The sequence below is a fragment of the Schistocerca serialis genome, chromosome 2, assembly GCF_023864345.2.
Source record: "Schistocerca serialis cubense isolate TAMUIC-IGC-003099 chromosome 2, iqSchSeri2.2, whole genome shotgun sequence".
NCBI classification, from domain to species: Eukaryota; Metazoa; Arthropoda; class Insecta; order Orthoptera; family Acrididae; genus Schistocerca; species Schistocerca serialis.
Genome location: NC_064639.1, coordinates 539659916 through 539678233, shown reverse-complemented (window position 1 = coordinate 539678233; position 18318 = coordinate 539659916).

Sequence of the window (18318 nt, the reverse complement as noted above, 5' to 3'; positions counted from 1 at the left end):
ACAGTGCCTCTTGATGTTTCTGACCTTCTAACTTCTATTGGACAAACTGCTGGAGCATGATTTTTCCATCACCCCATCCAGTGAAATACCCGCTCTACGCCAATGATCATTACCAATTATGTGTAATCCTCAGCATAAAAAACACACTGTCACTGCTAGAACAAATATATTTTTGGATCACAGGTACAAGATAAAAGAAGTGAATACAATGTTTGTAGTGCTTCATGACAAGGAAACAATAACACAGATTAATGCCGAAGTAAGTCACAGTCACAGTTAGAGCCGAATGACACTGAGGGCCAGTCATCATTTGCCTACATTGTTGTACATGGCAGGGGCACTGAATGCACCTGTGCAGTTGCTGTGCACTGCTGCTTGGCCACCATGTTGCCTCCTTGTGGCCTCTGATGGAGAAGTCGGCCAGTGCCCAAAGCCTAGGTGATAGTTCATTAGTTACCACAATTAAAACAGATTTGGTGCCAATATATTATCCCAAGGAACATCTATGTTAATATGTTTTGAGAATGGTAGCTGTTACATTATATATTAAGTATCATCTGAAATGTGATCTTTTGCACCCTATTTTCCATGTATGACTGGACCCACACATTGGCTGCAACTCTTATACCCAGTGCATTTTATGATCAACAGTGTCAAAAACCTTGCCATTATAAATATGCCTGTATCATAGCCATCCATGTCAAGATCTTCAAGTACCAATTTTGTAAACTCTGTTAAGGCCAATACTGTTCTTCTGCTCCCTCAGAAGTCATACTTTTGAGATTGATGGAAATAAGGAAACTGACCTGTATTTTTCAGTATTTTTGGTTACCTTCTTAAGTAGGGGTTTTACCTGTGCATACTTTAGATACTGTTAAAATATAACTGAACTAAAAGATGTATTTATTATGTTTGTTAATGAAGTTTTTAGGCTGTCTATGCATGCTTTCAGAAAAGAGATGGACACATATAGCTCTGCTGGCCTGAAGCTTTTTCTAAATTTTTGTGTTGTCTTCCTCACTTCTTGCTCTGTTGTGGGTTACACCATCATTTTGCTGGCTGCATAATTCACTCTGGGTGATAAATTTTGTTTGCAGCTTCTCTTTAATACTACATGAAAAATAATTATGTACAAAATATGCTACTAGCCTACTCCTGTATTAGATTTTTATGTTTTGCACTTGTGTCTGCCAGTTCCAGTTTTTCATTTTATGAAGGCCTGTACATATTGTGAAAATCATTCTTCACTTTTTTCTGCATTATTTATTCTTTGATTATTAAATAATATTTTTGCAGCAAGCAAAACCCCTCTGTATCATTTTGTGATTGTGGTAATAATTTAGGAGTTATGGATTAGTATAATGTTTTTGTAAAGAACTTAGGTATTTAAGAGTTTCAGAGGAGTTTCTAATACCTGCAGTTATCTATTTACTTTCCCTAGCTGCTGCAACTGCCATGGCCACTTTCAGAAATGTCTCCTCAAAAATTATTGTGAATAATTTTCAGAATTTAAATAATTTTGCACCTATATTATTTTATGTATACACTGAAACCTAGGTTTGCTTTTTTCTATCCTTGAAACAGTATCTGTTTGGGCTTACAAATGACTCTTTTATAGGTCTGTAGTTTGTGAGATTTTCAGTCTTCCTTTAACTTAATTTTCTGGCAGTAATGATCTAAGAGGCAAATATATTTTATAAATATACTGCAGTTTCTCAGCTTGATGGGTGTAAGTACCCTGTATAAGACTGATGCTGAAGGTTTGGTTGCCCTTCGAAATGGAACTGCCACAGCTAGAGATTATTCTTGAATACTGGAAAGCAGTTTAGTGAGATACTCAATACATGGACAATTTTTCATCTAATTTTGCATTTTGATATGCATGCAAGTAGGGAAGCGTGGGGGGATAAAAATAGTAGAGAGAGACCAAGAGATGAGTATAGTAAGCAGATTCAGAAAGATGAAGCTTACAGCAGTTATTTGGAAATGAAAAGGCTTGCATTGGCTAGAGGAGCATGGGGAGCTGCATCAAACCAGTCTTCAGACTGAATACCACAACAAGAACAACAACAAAATAATACTTTTCAATGCTGATAAGTGGTTCTTACTTTATTTTCAAACAATTATTCATAAATGCACAAATTTGTATTATAAGATAAAAATACACTGGTACTTTATTATTTAGGTAACATGAAATTTCTACCTCTCTGCAAAATAAAAATTATCTAAAGAAAACGTAAGTTGTTCTCTTGACAGCACAAAAATTGTCCAGTGGAAATCACAGCTAAAGTCCATTACAGCATAACAGGAATGAAATACAGTGTGCTATATTTTTCTGTTTATCTTGGGAACTTGCAGACAGGAAAATATTACTGCTAAAATTACAGGAAACTAATCTTGTCAGTTTCCCAAATATGTTCCAAGAAGACACAAGATTTTTACTGCAAATAGTATATTCTGGTATTATCTATAGATATAGTGGAAGATCAGTTTGGATTCCGTAGAAACACTGGAACACGTGAGGCAATACTGACCTTACGACTTATCTTAGAAGAAAGATTAAGGAAAGGCAAACCTACGTTTCTAGCATTTGTAGACTTAGAGAAAGCTTTTGACAATGTTGACTGGAATACTCTCTTTCAAATTCTAAAGGTGGCAGGGGTAAAATACAGGGAGCGAAAGGCTATTTACAATTTGTACAGAAACCAGATGCCAGTTATAAGAGTCGAGGGACATGAAAGGGAAGCAGTGGTTGGGAAGGGAGTAAGACAGGGTTGTAGCCTCTCCCCGATGTTGTTCAATGTGTATATTGAGCAAGCAGTAAAGGAAACAAAAGAAATATTCAGAGTAGGTATTAAAATTCATGGAGAAGAAATAAAAACTTTGAGGTTCGCCGATGACATTGTAATTCTGTCAGAGACAGCAAAGGACTTGGAAGAGCAGTTGAATGGAATGGACAGTGTCTTGAAAGGAGGATATAAGATGAACATCAACAAAAGCAAAACAAGGATAATGGAATGTAGTCTAATTAAATCGGGTGATGCTGAGGGAATTAGATTAGGAAATGAGGCACTTAAAGTAGTAAAGGAGTTTTGCTATTTGGGGAGCAAAATAACTGATGATGGTCGAAGTAGAGAGGATATAAAATGTAGGCTAGCAATGGCAAGGAAAGCGTTTCTGAAGAAGAGAAATTTGTTAACATCCAGTATTGATTTAAGTGTCAGGAAGTCATTTCTGAAAGTATTCGTATGGAGTGTAGCCATGTATGGAAGTGAAACATGGACGATAAATAGTTTGGACAAGAAGAGAATAGAAGCTTTCGAAATGTGGTGCTACAGAAGAATGCTGAAGATTAGATGGGTAGATCACTTAACTAATGAGGAAGTATTGAATAGGATTGGGGAGAAGAGAAGTTTGTGGCACAACTTGACCAGAAGAAGGGATCGGTTGGTAGGACATGTTCTGAGGCATCAAGGGATCACCAATTTAGTATTGGAGGGCAGCGTGGAGGGTAAAAATCATAGAGGGAGACCAAGAGATGAATACACTAAGCAGATTCAGAAGGATGTAGGTTGCAGTAGGTACTGGGAGATGAAAAAGCTTGCGCAGGATAGAGTAGCATGGAGAGCTGCATCAAACCAGTCTCAGGACTGAAGACCACAACAACAACAACATAGTGGAAGTTAACTGAATAGATATAAGTTCATTAATGGTCACTGTAGCTGATTAAGCAGTGTTCAGGCTTTATACATAAACATTTTGATGATGTGCAGCTCATTTCCCATATAAGATGTGATGGAATTTTGATTATAAATCAATGAGAGTCACTTCTGGAAGAGAATGACCTCCCTGGAGTCAAATTTACTACCTCTATTGGACATAATATGAGAGAATTATTCACACAGTTTCATTGAATGAAATGAAAAGAAATGATTGTATGGCATTGTTGGCCGGGAGGCCCCATGCGGGGAAGTTCGGCCGCCGTATTGCAAGTTCTTTTTAGTTGACGCCACTTCGGCGACTTGCGAGTCAATGATGATGAAATGATGATGAACACACAACACCCAGTCATCACGAGGCAGAGAAAAATCCCTGACCCCGCCGGGAATCGAACCCGGGACCCCGTGCGCGGGAAGCAAGAACGCTACCGCAAGACCACGAGCTGCGGACACAGTTTCATTGATATTACATGATAGCAGACTGACAGTCTGTCATGGAGAGTTAGGTCTGCAAGTGCACCATTCGTTCTAAACCAGCCAATGAAAGTACACAAGCAAGGTCAAATAACTTTGCCACATCACTTTCCGTTGAATCACATTTTCCCTCAGATTCAATAGGTCATTCATGACCATGAACCATGTTATTGCCCTTGTGGAAGAAAGGAATTTGACAGCATCAGAGACTGGGACACGATATGGCATTACTGAGTGCACTGCATGACAATGGATAAAATGTTATTGGAAATCTATAGGTTCCAGAGGCATGTAGGATCAGAACTTTGACATGTAACAACACCCATCCAGGATAATGAACTTGGAACATATCACAGCAAAATCCTTTTTTAAAAGCAGTGCAGTTGAAACATACTACTATGTTTCCTGAGTTAGTAGATATGGTTAGCACCAGTTATGGGAGGCCAGATTACTTACCATATGTTACAAATGTAGCCATCAAGGAGAAGTTCTGTGATGAACATCTACTCTACTGTACAGGATTTTCTGAGGGTAGTGTCAATTGTGACTGGCAGCACGTGATATTTTCTGATGAGTCAGTATTGTTCTCAGTGAATGATGATCCAGTACAAGTGTAGATGCAGCAAGTTGCCAATTTCACCCCAAATATATTCATAAATCATCTCACAGTGCCCTTGTGTCCATGGCAGTTTGCAGCTGGATGTGTTCATGTTGAAGTGGTACGGTTCACTCAGGTTTGCATATGCACTGCTATAGATACCTACTTCATGAATGGATCTATAACCCTGATGCTGTTCACAGTTGCTGTTACCTTATTTCAACTTGATGGTTTCTTCTCCTAGTATTCTTGATGCACAGGTCCAGCTATTGAATACCACCAATATTAGCACGGGACTTCTTTTCCTTCTGCAAAGGGGTGAGGCTGTAACAGAGCTTGTTTCTACGAGGGCAGTTCAATAAGTAATGCAACACATTTTTTTTCTGAAACAGGGGTTGTTTTATTCAGCATTGAAATACACCAGGTTATTCCCCAATCTTTTAGCTACACAACACTATTTTTCAACGTAATCTCCATTCAATGCTACGGCCTTATGCCACCTTGAAATGAGGGCCTGTATGCCTGCACGGTACCATTCCACTGGTCGATGTCGGAGCCAACGTCGTACTGCATCAATAACTTCTTCATCATCCGCGTAGTGCCTCCCACGGATTGCGTCCTTCATTGGGCCAAACATATGGAAATCCGACGGTGCGAGATCGGGGCTGTAGGGTGCATGAGGAAGAACAGTCCACTGAAGTTTTGTGAGCTCCTCTCGGGTGTGAAGACTTGTGTGAGGTCTTGCGTTGTCATGAAGAAGGAGAAGTTCGTTCAGATTTTTGTGCCTACGAACACGCTGAAGTCGTTTCTTCAATTTCTGAAGAGTAGCACAATACACTTCAGAGTTGATCGTTTGACCATGGGGAAGGACATCGAACAGAATAACCCCTTCAGCGTCGCAGAAGACTGTAACCATGACTTTACCGGCTGAGTGTATGGTTTTAAACTTTTTCTTGGTAGGGGAGTGGGTGTGGCGCCAATCCATTGATTGCCGTTTTGTTTCAGGTTAGAAGTGATGAACCCATGTTTCATCGCCTGTAACAATCTTTGACAAGAAATTGTCACCCTCAGCCACATGACGAGCAAGCAATTCCGCACAGATGGTTCTCCTTTGCTCTTTATGGTGTTCGGTTAGACAACGAGGGACCCAGCGGGAACAAACCTTTGAATATCCCAACTGTTGAACAATTGTGACAGCACTACCAACAGAGATGTCAAGTTGAGCACTGAGTTGTTTGATGGTGATCCGTCGATCATCTCGAACGAGTGTGTTCGCACGCTCCGCCATTGCTGGAGTCAAAGCCGTGCACGGCCGGCCCGCACGCGAGAGATCAGACAGTCTTGCTTGACCTTGCGGCGATGATGACACACGCTTTGCCCAACGACTCACTGTGCTTTTGTCCACTGCCAGATCACCGTAGACATTCTGCAAGCGCCTATGAATATCTGAGATGCCCTGGTTTTCCGCCAAAAGAAACTCGATCATTGCCCGTTGTTTGCAACGCACTTCCGTTACAGACGCCATTTTAACAGCTCCATACAGCGCTGCCACCTGTCTGAAGTCAATGAAACTATACGAGATGAAGCGGGAATGTTTGAAAATATTCCACAAGAAATTTCCGGTTTTTTCAACCAAAATTGGCCGAGAAAAAAAAGTGTTGCATTACTTATTGAACTGCCCTCGTATATCCATCATCTGTGAAATCATGTGACTACTCTTTAAAGAACCCATCAGTATTTAACAAGTCTCATAAACTGTGACATCAAGTGAACAGATCACTCATTTACAACATTCATAGCCAATCTGGACATGATAACTCATCGAATGACAGTGAGTAAGTAAGAGATTATATAATATAGTTTCTTTTGTTCTGGGGCTAGACAACTATCATCAGGTCCCTTCTTTTCTGGAGTCCACGGCATTCCCAAAGCATGATTGCAAAATGTAAATGACTTCTCCATCACAAGTAAAGACACTTGCTCAGCATCGAATATTGTTGATACACTGTGCTCGCATTTTGCCCTTTATATCTGCACATAAATCCAAAAAATGCATGCACAGTATGCTGTTCTTCCTACACTACTGATTTAAGTCATGTTCTCCATGAACATCTTTCACTGTTATAGTAAAGAGAAGTGAGACATGTTGCTGTATTAAATAACAACACACACCATTACAACATGGACTCGGAATGCTTAACAGAATCGATAGCCAACTTGATGTTTCCCACTAAACCCATATTATGAGTAATATTATGGTCTCATCAGTGCAGCAGCTGTATACTGAGAAAGTAAGCTGTTTCCAGCTAGACCAGACTCCTCTACACATGCCAGTGCAGGAGTGGTTTGCAGAATAGAATGAGACTTCTTTTCTTGATTGTCCTCCTGCTGCACCAGATATAACCCTATTGAATATGTATTTGCAGATACAAAATGAAGCATGGGAGGAAACTGACCTGACCCCACACCAAGAACCCATGATGACCATTGGAACGTCACCCTAGCTGCCTGGGAGGAAATGGCATAAAATGAGAGATTTATTACCCCCCTCACAGACTCCCTTCATAGCAGATTGCAGACAGTCATTGAAGTTGAAGGCCTTTGGACACAACATTCACTGGTAAACAAGCCACATGCAGTGCCGTTTTGAGGGCCAAAATAACTTACTAAGAACCATGATCTGTTCATTCTATTAATTTCATGTATTCTGCAGACAAATCTTAACAGAGTAATGCAAAAGAGATACACTGAGCCAGATATGGACCAAACTTCGTCACCAGGCAGTTGCCTATTAGACCACTGTTTATCAAATAATATAAAATTCGGGTTGGTATGTAACAATATTATGAAAAGGACAGTTGCTACTTACCATATAGCGCGATATAGCGGAGATGCTGAATTGCAGATAGGCACAATAAAACGACTGTTAGAAAGTGAGCTTTGGGTCAACAAGGCCTTCGTCAGAAATAGATAAAACACACACACACGCACACACGCACACACACACACACACACACACACACACACACACAAACACATATGCAAACGCAACTCACACGCAAACACAGCTCATACACACATGGCCACAGTCTCTGGCTTCAGCAGCCAGAGACTGGATGGTGTAACATCAGGGACACCCAGCCATCCATGTAAAGGCAGAGCTGATCATGCCTCAAGCAGAGGCTGTCCACCGTATGGATGTTGCGGAGATGCCACCCCCAGCATCTGGTGATGACAGCTGAAATGTATTTGGGCGACATGCAAAACCGCATGCCCAGACAGCCACACATGGTGGGAAGAGGTGCAGTGGCTGCATGGATTGATGTTCATGTGGAGGACGCAGGAGGTGGAGCAGTGTCCTGGGCTGGAACCCATGGAGGAGCTCTGCCGAGCTCTTCTCACTGAACACCATGAAATGGTACAAGGAGAGAAACCGATCTGAGGCAACATCAGATGGAGAGTTGGTAGCATACTTTTTCATGTGAGTTTTGAATATTCACCTTAGGTGTCCTGCCTCAATGTTAGACTGTGGATGGAACAACTGGTCACAGGTGTGACGGATACCATGGGCATCGCAAAATGCCACAAACTCTTGCGATGAAAATTGTGGACCATTATCGGACACTAACATTGTGGTCGGGCCATTGAGTGAAAAACTTTTGGAGAAGGCTGTGACGGTGCAGTTGTTGACATAGAAACACAACAAATGACATATGGAAAATGAGAATACCATCTAGAACCAACAGCAAATACACATTGGAAAGTGGCATCAGCCAAGGAGACAACAATACCTAGTGAGTGGCTTGGTGCATCACACACTGTAAACAGGAGGCAACCAGGTGGGTAATATCACTGTCCAAGCCGGGCCAAACATGGGTCAACAGACCAATGCTTTTATGTGTGATACAACCAATGATCTGTATCTAATAAATGGAGAACCTCTGAATGAAGCACTGAGGGGATTACTGCCTGAGGGGTCACGTGACCCAAGTCTAAGAGAGCACCATTCACAACAGAGGATCTGTGTCAAAAGATGTAATTATTATGGAGGGGGTCAGATGCATAGGAAGGTGGTGAATCTGGCCAACCACGTTGTACGGATATTATGACCTTCCACAAAATAGGATCCGAAACTACAGCATTTGCGATCTGTGTGCTAGTTACAAGAAAACCATCAACCATCTGCTGTGCTGTGACATCAGTGTGGAACCAAAGCATTTCCTCCTGATCAGATACTGGGTCCAGACTGCTCGGCATGCGGAACTAAGCGTTGGCATTTGCATGTTGATTCGTTGGGTGGAAATGAATCTCGTAGTTGTAATGCAAAAGGAAAAGAGCTCAGATTTGAGTGTGATTTGTCACTTTATCTGGTGATGACACAGAAGGACTGAATAAGGAAACCAATGGCTTGTGATCAGTGGCCAAGTAGAATTTGGTACCACAGAGAAAAACATGGAATTTTTTCATAGCATATACAATGGCCAAAGCTTCCTTTTCTATCTGAAAGTACCTATTTTTAGCAGGAGTCAGCATTTTTGAGGCATAAGCAATAGACCACTCGGAGCTATTGAAATATCTCTATGAGCCAGAACTGCCCCAACCCATAAATTGAAGTGTCCATCTTGAGGACCAAATGGAAGCCTAGATGGTATGTCACTAAACTGGGTGATGACTGCAAAATAGTCTTAAGGGTGGAAAATGTGGTTGCACAAGCCGGTTACCAGCAAAACTGAGTCCTTTTGAGCAGTAACACATGTAAAGCCTGAGTAACTATCACTGCCTCAATCAGAAATTTGTGGTAGTAGGCAACTCTGCCTAGAAAATTTTGTAGATGTTCCTCAGTCAAAGCATCAGAAAATGCAATATCATCCAAATAAATTGCACAACCCAATACAGACGCTATAAGTTGTTCCAAAAAAACAGTGAAAAATAGCAGGAGTGCTGGCAACTCCAAAAGACAACCGCAAATATTGGTACAGTCCAAAAGGGGTATCGACGACTAACATGCGTTGTGACTGTGTATCTAAAGGGTGTTGTAAATAGGCATCTGATAAATCAATTTATTGACCATCTGATAACTTTGCAAAGAAATCGTCTGAGTGCAGCATTGGGTATGTATCAACTATAGAGAGTGCATTCACAGAAACTTTAAAATCGCCGCAGAGGTGTAACTGATTTGGTGGTTTCTTTAATGTAACTAAGAAGGTAGACCATTAATTTGATCCAATAGGCTGAACAATGCCAGATTCTATGAGGCTATCTAATTCATCTTTGACCTGTTCATTGAGTAGCACTGGAACCGGATGGGCCTCGAAAAAATGAGGCTGAGCAGAAGGTCTCATGGTGATGTGTGCTTGAAAATTGTTGGCACACCCCAGTCCAGGAGAGAATAAAGAGGAAAACTCAGAGCATAATGCATCTAACTGTGTATATGACACTTGTTCAGACACTAAATTCACTTCACCTGAAATGGTAAGACCAAACAACTTAAAAGCATCTAATCCAAAAAAGATTTTCCTTATGTATGTTATCTACAAAAAGAAATGTAACTGACCAGACTAATGACTTGCAGGTCACAGTGGCAGAGAATTGGCAGAATACTCTGTTTATTGTAATTTACTATCTTTCATGGCACAGGGAGAAGCAGACAGGAGCCCAAGTCCAGGTAAGTTGGTACGTTTAACAGAGTTACCGTAGCTCCTGTATCCACTTTAATGTGCAGAACTTTATGAACAACCATAATATCAATTAAAAACTTGTTTGACGCAACAGAAATAGCCAATACAATGTTTATGTTTGTATCCACATCAGGGTCATTGTGCTGAATGTTAGCTTTACAAACATAAGCAATATGATCTTTTTTGTTGCAATGACCAGCATTTTGGGCACTCTGGGCACTCATGGTTAATGAAACAATAAGGGCAGGATGGAAGTGTGGAATGTATATACTGATGTTTACTGCCTTGTCTACTTTGTTGGTGTGGCTGCTGCTGCTGGGAGTGAGGGCAGCCACCTTAACACTGTTATCACGTGCGGACCACTGTGACTATGTCTCTCCCTGTGAACTATCTGAAGCTTGGTATGGAGGAGAGGGATGGATTGCTGATACCTCACACCGTGACTCAGTTTGGTTACCTGCAGCTCACAACACCTCAAACAACTGTGCAATAGTTAAAACCTCAGAGAGGGATGAATGTTCACACTGGAGGGCATTCTCTCGCACCTCAAGATCTGAAGCTAAGTGAATGATAGCATCTCTCACCAATGATCAACACAAAATGACATTGATTTAACCAATGGAGTTCAGTCATGCTCAATAGGATTGATGTGGTGCTTCCTACAGTGGTAAAACTCAACCTGGGATGCAATAACAAGGGTTCACTTACAGTAGTATTGTAGAAGAATTTCACACATTTGATCAAAAATTAAAGAAGGCAGATCCTGCAAAGGGGTGAGTTGACATAGGATGTGGTATATTCTTGGTGATATCTGTGAAAGGAACAAGTCATGACATAAAATAGTGTCTGTAATCCCAAAAGCATTAAAGTGTTGTTACAGACATTTTTGGTATGCATCCCATTCCTCAACAGACTCATCATATGTAGAAAATGGAGGCAGATAAACCGTGTGGATTGTAAAGGGCAAAACAGCAGGCAACTAGACAAAACAGAAGCCAATGACTGAAGTACCGGAGTTTAATTGTCCAGCACCTGTGATCGGCGGTGCAACGCCGTGGCGAATGATTCTTCCTGCTCAACCGCCCGATGTAAAATGTCCTCCATAACACCATCAGCCATCATGAGAATAAATGGAGGACCAATCACAGTAGAAATTTGCATGGAGAACAGGACCACACTCATCACCAATTGTGTTGCAATTAGGTATAAGAACAAAGTGACCAGTAGGCTGAATACAAATACAGAAGCCTTAACAACTAGAACACAGTATTTAAGTAACATTCAACAGGAATACACATATTCAACAGGATTACACATAGGGAACTGAGGCCAAGCATAGTTCTCTGGCCTTAAATAGACTGGGGGGCCCATGGTGGGCTCTGACAGTGATCTCTCTCTCTCTCTCTCTCTCTCTCTCTCTCTCTCTCTCTCTCATGCACACACACTCACAAGTCTGAAGTGTTCTCTGCAGACAATGCAGCACTGTTGCACATGCAGCCTTTTGGAAAGAACATGTATGTGTCACTGTATTCCTCCTCTCTTAGGGAGATCACGGATTCTTGAGATGTTGCTGCTGTCCTCATCTGCAGGGCTGTAGCTAAGGTGGCATGCTGCAATGGCAGCAAATGCTCTAAAGTGCTTTGGGCACAACATTGCGGGCACAGAAAAACAGTTGAAAGAGTTGAAAACAAGTAAGTGGTCAAATCTGGATATAATCCATATTTGCTTTCATAGAGAATATTCTCTGGCTTTGGTCCCTCATGTAACATGCATTTACCATGAATCTCTGCCCATCACAAACTCCCAAGTGACTCGAAAGAAGTGCAGATGAATCCCTTTTATAAGAAGCGTAAAAGAATAGACTCACAAAATTACCAACTAATAGCCGGCCGGAGTGGCCAAGCGGTTCTAGGCGCTACAGTCTGGAACTGCGCGACCACTACAGTCGCAGGTTCAAATCCTGCCTCGGGCATGGATGTGTGTGATGTCCTCAGGGTAGTTAGGTTTAAGTAGTTCTAAATTCTAGGGGACTGATGACCTCAGCAGTTAAGTCCCATAGTACTCAGAGCCATTTGAACCAACTAATATGCTTAATTTCAATTTGTTGCAGAATTATTGAGCATATTCTATGTTAGAATATAATATAGTTTCTTGAGAGAGAAAAGCTTCTGTCCACAAATCAGCATGGATTTAGAAAGCACACTTGTGCAAAATTCAGCTTACCCTTTTCTCACACAATATCCTGCAAACCAAGGACAAAAGGCAACAGGCAAAGTCCACATTCCTAGATTTCTGGATGAAAGCATTTGACACAGTGGCATGCTGCAAACCGTTAAGAAAGGTCCAAGTATACACAATAGGTTTTCATATATGTGAGTTGCTTGATGACTCCTTAAGTGGTAGTACCCAACCAGTACATTGTCTTGGACAGCAAGTTTTTTTACATCAGAGGTGCCCACAGGACCACTGTTGTTCTCTATATACAACGTTCTGTCAGCAGCAATTTGTGACTGTTTGCTGATGATGATACAGTGTACAGGAAAGTGTTATATTTGAGTGACTGTAGGAGGATACAGGACGACGACTTTCCATTTGGTGACGAATGACACCTTTCTCTAAATGTAGAAAAATGTAAATTTATTAATATGAGGAGGAAAATCAATCTCATAATATTCAGGTACAGCATTAGCTTTGAGGTGCTTGATACACTCACATCAATTAAATATCTAGGCATAATCCTGCAAAGTGACACAAAATAAAATGATCATGTAAGATACGTTATAGGGAATGCAACTGGTCATCTTGGTTTATTTGGAGAATTACAGGAAAGTGTAGCTCATATTTAAAAGAGACCACATTCAGAACACTTGTGTGACCCATTCTTGAGTGCTGCTCAAATGTTTTGGATTCCCATCAGGTCAAATGTAAGGAAGATAATGTAGAACAGGGTGTCTACGACCCGGGAGATCCGGGAAAAACCCGGGATTTTTTTCAACCGGGAGAAAACCGGGAAAAACCCGGGATATTTTTAGAATTCCAGGAATTTTTCATTGTTTTAGTTTTCAGTTAAATTTTTGTAATTTTGACTAGTAAGAACCGACACACTAACAAAGGATATTACTGTATCCCGCTACGGCAGAATAATACTTCAACAACAAAACATAAACGAGAGAACAAACGAAAATAACTTAAATTGCAAAGGAAATGCGCCATATACAGCGACGACACAAGTGCTCATGCAAGCGTCTGCCAATTGAAAATGTGTCAAAGGCTTTAGGAAGACTATGCAGTGCTTCATAACAACAAATTGCCTCCAATGAGCGTGAAGTCGCAACTGTTTACATTCGATTTGTTTTAGCAGTTAACGCGCGGGCACTTGCGCATGCGTAGTAGAGTCACGTTTGAGTAGTAGATTCTCCCGCTTCTGTCAACAGGATTGTGGCTGTTGGCTGTGCAAGCAGTCGCAGCAAGCAGCTAGATACTACTGGGAAAAGGGGGCGCCAAATTCATATTGTTGAGGAAAAAAAACTTGTTTCACAAAGCATCTAGCATCCAGCGCACGTTTGCCTATCAATTAGTCATATGACTTTGAAACGCTTCTCTGTTGGTTTATGAACATTTTTGAACACATTTTAAGTTGATTTCTGAATGAATCATAAGCTGACTTTTGAATGCATGCATAATGTACGTGATGTCTCTGTCAGGAGAATCCTCGTCGCATCTAGAAATAAACTTTCCACAGACAAAAGGGGACGGGGATATACGAGCTGAGTGGAGTAAAGCCGAATGGATGAATGGCAATCGCTGTCTGATTATGTGGCTGATTGGGTGTGCGAATGATCAGCGTTGTTATAATTACTAGCGAAATCCATAGATTCAGACTATCAGAATGGAAATAAACGACTGACAGGAATAACAGGTGAGAAATATTACGTATTATCTTTCTGGTGTGTTCAAGAAAATGAAGTTTTGACGGAAAATGTTTGGCCAGATCGCTACACTAGTAAGGACCAGTAGTACAGTCCCCAGCTACCAGCCGCTTAAGTTCTATTCTGGGAGTAACGAGGAAAACGTATTGTTCGAACACCTAATAACGTCTAACCCGAAAGTAATCGCGGGATAACTAAACCTGTAATTCTGGCAGGGTTAGTGAAGTTAATCGGCGAACAATAGCAGCAATAGCTACAGAATTGGTGATGACAAGATTGTTTGTTAAAACGAGGAAGGAGAAGAAACGGGGACATCACACAAATTATGGAAGAATAAGACGATTCCAAATTTATACAAAAATTTCATAATACTAGTTTTCGATCTCATGCTAGAGAAGCTGGTGCATATGAATGAAACGTGAAACTATTTCCTAACATAAAGCATTTTGTTTGTAGTAGGCCTAATAGGCATTTGATATTGATACTTATTGGATTATATTCTGTCGTGTTATAAAAATGACCATTTGTGCCAAAACAGTCTCGTTTATTTGGTGTGTTATAAAATTGCTGCCGTATTAGAAAGGCCTATTTTGTTTTATCTAGCAGACAGTGACAAAATAGACGTAATGAGATCGAGAAACCACACCAGTCTTGGGTATTGTTTGTATTAACAGCTTTTTCAGTATTAGATAACTACATTTCGATTTTCCATGTAGCAAAACGTTTGACAAACTTTGATGAGGTAAAAGATTCTTTCACAGAAAGGAAAACACGCCATGTAAAGCTGTAGCAAGATTAGAGAGAAAAAAAATGCTAGGAGCTAAGGTTTGAAGAAATGTGTAATTTCTTGATTATCTCTTGTCAGTACTGGTTTTGTATATCCTATATTTAATTTTATGTCACACAAAACAGCAAGTTATTAACTAATGGGCAATGAAGAGTTCAGATTTTCCGAAGAGTTCTTGTTCTCTCGATTACAAATAATCCCATCCGCTATTAATTGCGAGATTTTTTTTTTTAAGAGAGGCAGGCTGTCAAACCGGCCGACTGGGAGCAGCAGAGGTACCACAGGACATTTCAATTTCCACTCTCCTGAATATAGTTTGGACGTGCGGTAGAAAAATGTTTTATGAAGAGGCATGGAACTGCACTTGGGCATACTTCAGACCAAATAATATGTCTTACATTTCCTCGAATACATACGTTTTATGTTTCAGACTTTTCAGGAAGATGTGCGCTACAAGATGAACATATTTTGAAAATTCGATTTTTTTTAGTATTGACCCGGTTCGCAAATGTCGTAGATCCGGGGCTGATGCGCAGAACAATCTGAGCTATAGTGAGTAGTCTCCACGTGACCCGTGTTTACGTTAAGTGATTTTGCTGTTTCCCCTTCGTTTACTGTCACGTCAAATGAAAACAAAACGGATATCCTTGGCCGGGAGCTATCAAGTGAATTAAAACACATTCACATAATTACTAAAGGCTGAAATATGTCATTAGTTTCAGATTTTATTTTATTTCCGCCTTTCTGACAGTCAAGCATTAATCGTCTTGCAGAACAATGAAGTTATTTTTGTCTGTTTGCTAAAGAAATTTGACTTTTGCTAGTCTTTTCCGCAGAGGCAGTCAATGTATTTGAAACGAAATGTTTAATTCCACAGTACTGGGTAGTTTCAACTGTTCGCTGCATCTCAAGTGCAAGTTTTCATTTTCTAGCACGTATGGCATTATGCCATAATAAAGAACCAAACATGATATAATACAGTACTGGTGCTCCAAGAAAATTTACATCCTGAAAACCACACTTAAAAGCTTAATATCAGATCGGGGTCTACGGTACTTCATTGGGAATCTGGACATACGAGTATGCCTTTAAGTATGCACTTTAAATGTGCACATTTTAATATGGTTCACGAAATTCCGATGCTCTTGCAGTATCATCTTTCATTGATGATCTTTTACACGTACGTACATACGGGCTTCCTACGTCATGATATCTACCCAAGCGCGGTGTCGCCTGTTACATGAGCTCTCTGGCAACTGCTGAAACGAACCTATTTGTAACAGGTCGCGGGAAAATATTACGATTGGTGGTTTGAAAAGCGTTACTTTCAAAGTAAATATCCTTTTACGGAAGTTGAACTACGTACAAGAATGGACCGTGAATTTATTAAATCACAAAGCGTTTGACTCTCATTTAAAAATCAGCTGTCTGATGACGAACCATTGGGTCTAGTGCAGCAGGGGATACAACCCGTCGGCTTTGAACAATGACGTCATTCCTTAGTCATAGATCTTAATGTTTTCACTTCGAGGCATAGATAATAAAGCAGTTCTATGTTCTAATAAGCTTTTGCTGTTATGTTTCAATTTCGTTTTTTTACTGATTGCTTAATAAAGTAGGATCAGTTTATTCTATCTCGTGAGATTTTTTTTTTTAAGCCAAAAAACACTTATCAGCTACTGAAGGCAGCTACAACACTAGAAAAATCGCTTCTCGGCTTTTGACAAGATATTGCTTAATAAAGTAGGATCAGTTTATTCTATCTCGTGAGATTTTTTTTTTAAAAAAGCCAAAAAACACTTATTAGCTACTGAAGGGAGCTACAACACTAAGAAGAATCGCTTCTCGGTTTTTGACAAGATATTGCTTAATAAAGTAGGATCAGTTTATTCTATCTCGTGAGATTTTTTTTAAAAAAATGCAAAAAAACACTATTGCTTAATAAAGTAGGATCAGTTTATTCTATCTCGTGAGATTTTTTTTTTAAGCCAAAAAACACTTATTAGGTACTGAAGGGAGCTGCTTAATAAAGTAGGATCAGTTTATTCTATCTCGTGAGATTTTTTTTAAAAAAAGTCAAAAAACACTTCTTACATACTGAAGGGAGCTAGAACATTAAGAACAATCGCTTCTCGGCTTTTGACAAGATATTGCTTAATAAAGTAGGATCAGTTTATTCTATCTCGTGAGATTTTTTTTAAAAAAAGTCAAAAAACACTTACGCTTTTGACAAGATCAATGTTTATCTCTCTTGCATTCCTTTGTTTCTCAACATTCTCCCCAGCTCTTTCATCTCTGTAATACATGCTCTCTGGCGACTTGTGACGTCATTGTTCAAAGCCGACGGGTTGTATCCCCTGCTGCACTAGTCCCGAACCATTTAGGAGCATTTCGAACCCTCGAACCCTTAAGATCAGACATTTATGTCATTATTAAAAATTTTACATGCACATTTGTATGATATCTCTTAAAGTGTAACACGCGCAAAAAAGATCAACAGCATATGCGAAAGCTTAGCTTCTCTTGCAGCTTGAGACCAATATTTTATGTGAAAGCTTTTCTTTTCTTGTAACAACACTATGTGTATTAATTTAAACTATTAACTTTCCCTGTTTGGCACGCTACTTACCACTGATGTTGCTATTGGCCCAGATCACGTAAGAAACAGATTGACCGTCCTTACGGCGGATCAGGCAACCGTAAAAATAGTTTTCCCGTCGGTCAACAGATGTCACAGGCAACGCTACAATGCTAACTGACCTGTCCATGTCGCGGTATTGGCAACGCTGTATTTTCGGTGACGTGAATGACGCTGATTTGCGTTCGGCTAGAGCGCTGCGCGCGAAATGCATTCGTCACACTGCTGACTGTAGCTCATGATCGGCTGTGGTTTTTCGCGAGTTTTCGATCTAAGAATGTAGATTAGCTCCTGTAATTCTACAAACCAAGTTTATTTCTCACAATCATATGCGAAATGAAATAAATGAAAAGTAACACACAAACATTTCTCGCGAGTTAGTGTTTAAATGCAGACTGTATTGCAGTCGCAAGGGTTTTACACTCGCCTTCCATGCCGTCTTTTTCTCTTTGCTATACAGCTCTTCTGATACGGATTATGGTGGTAAAAAAGATC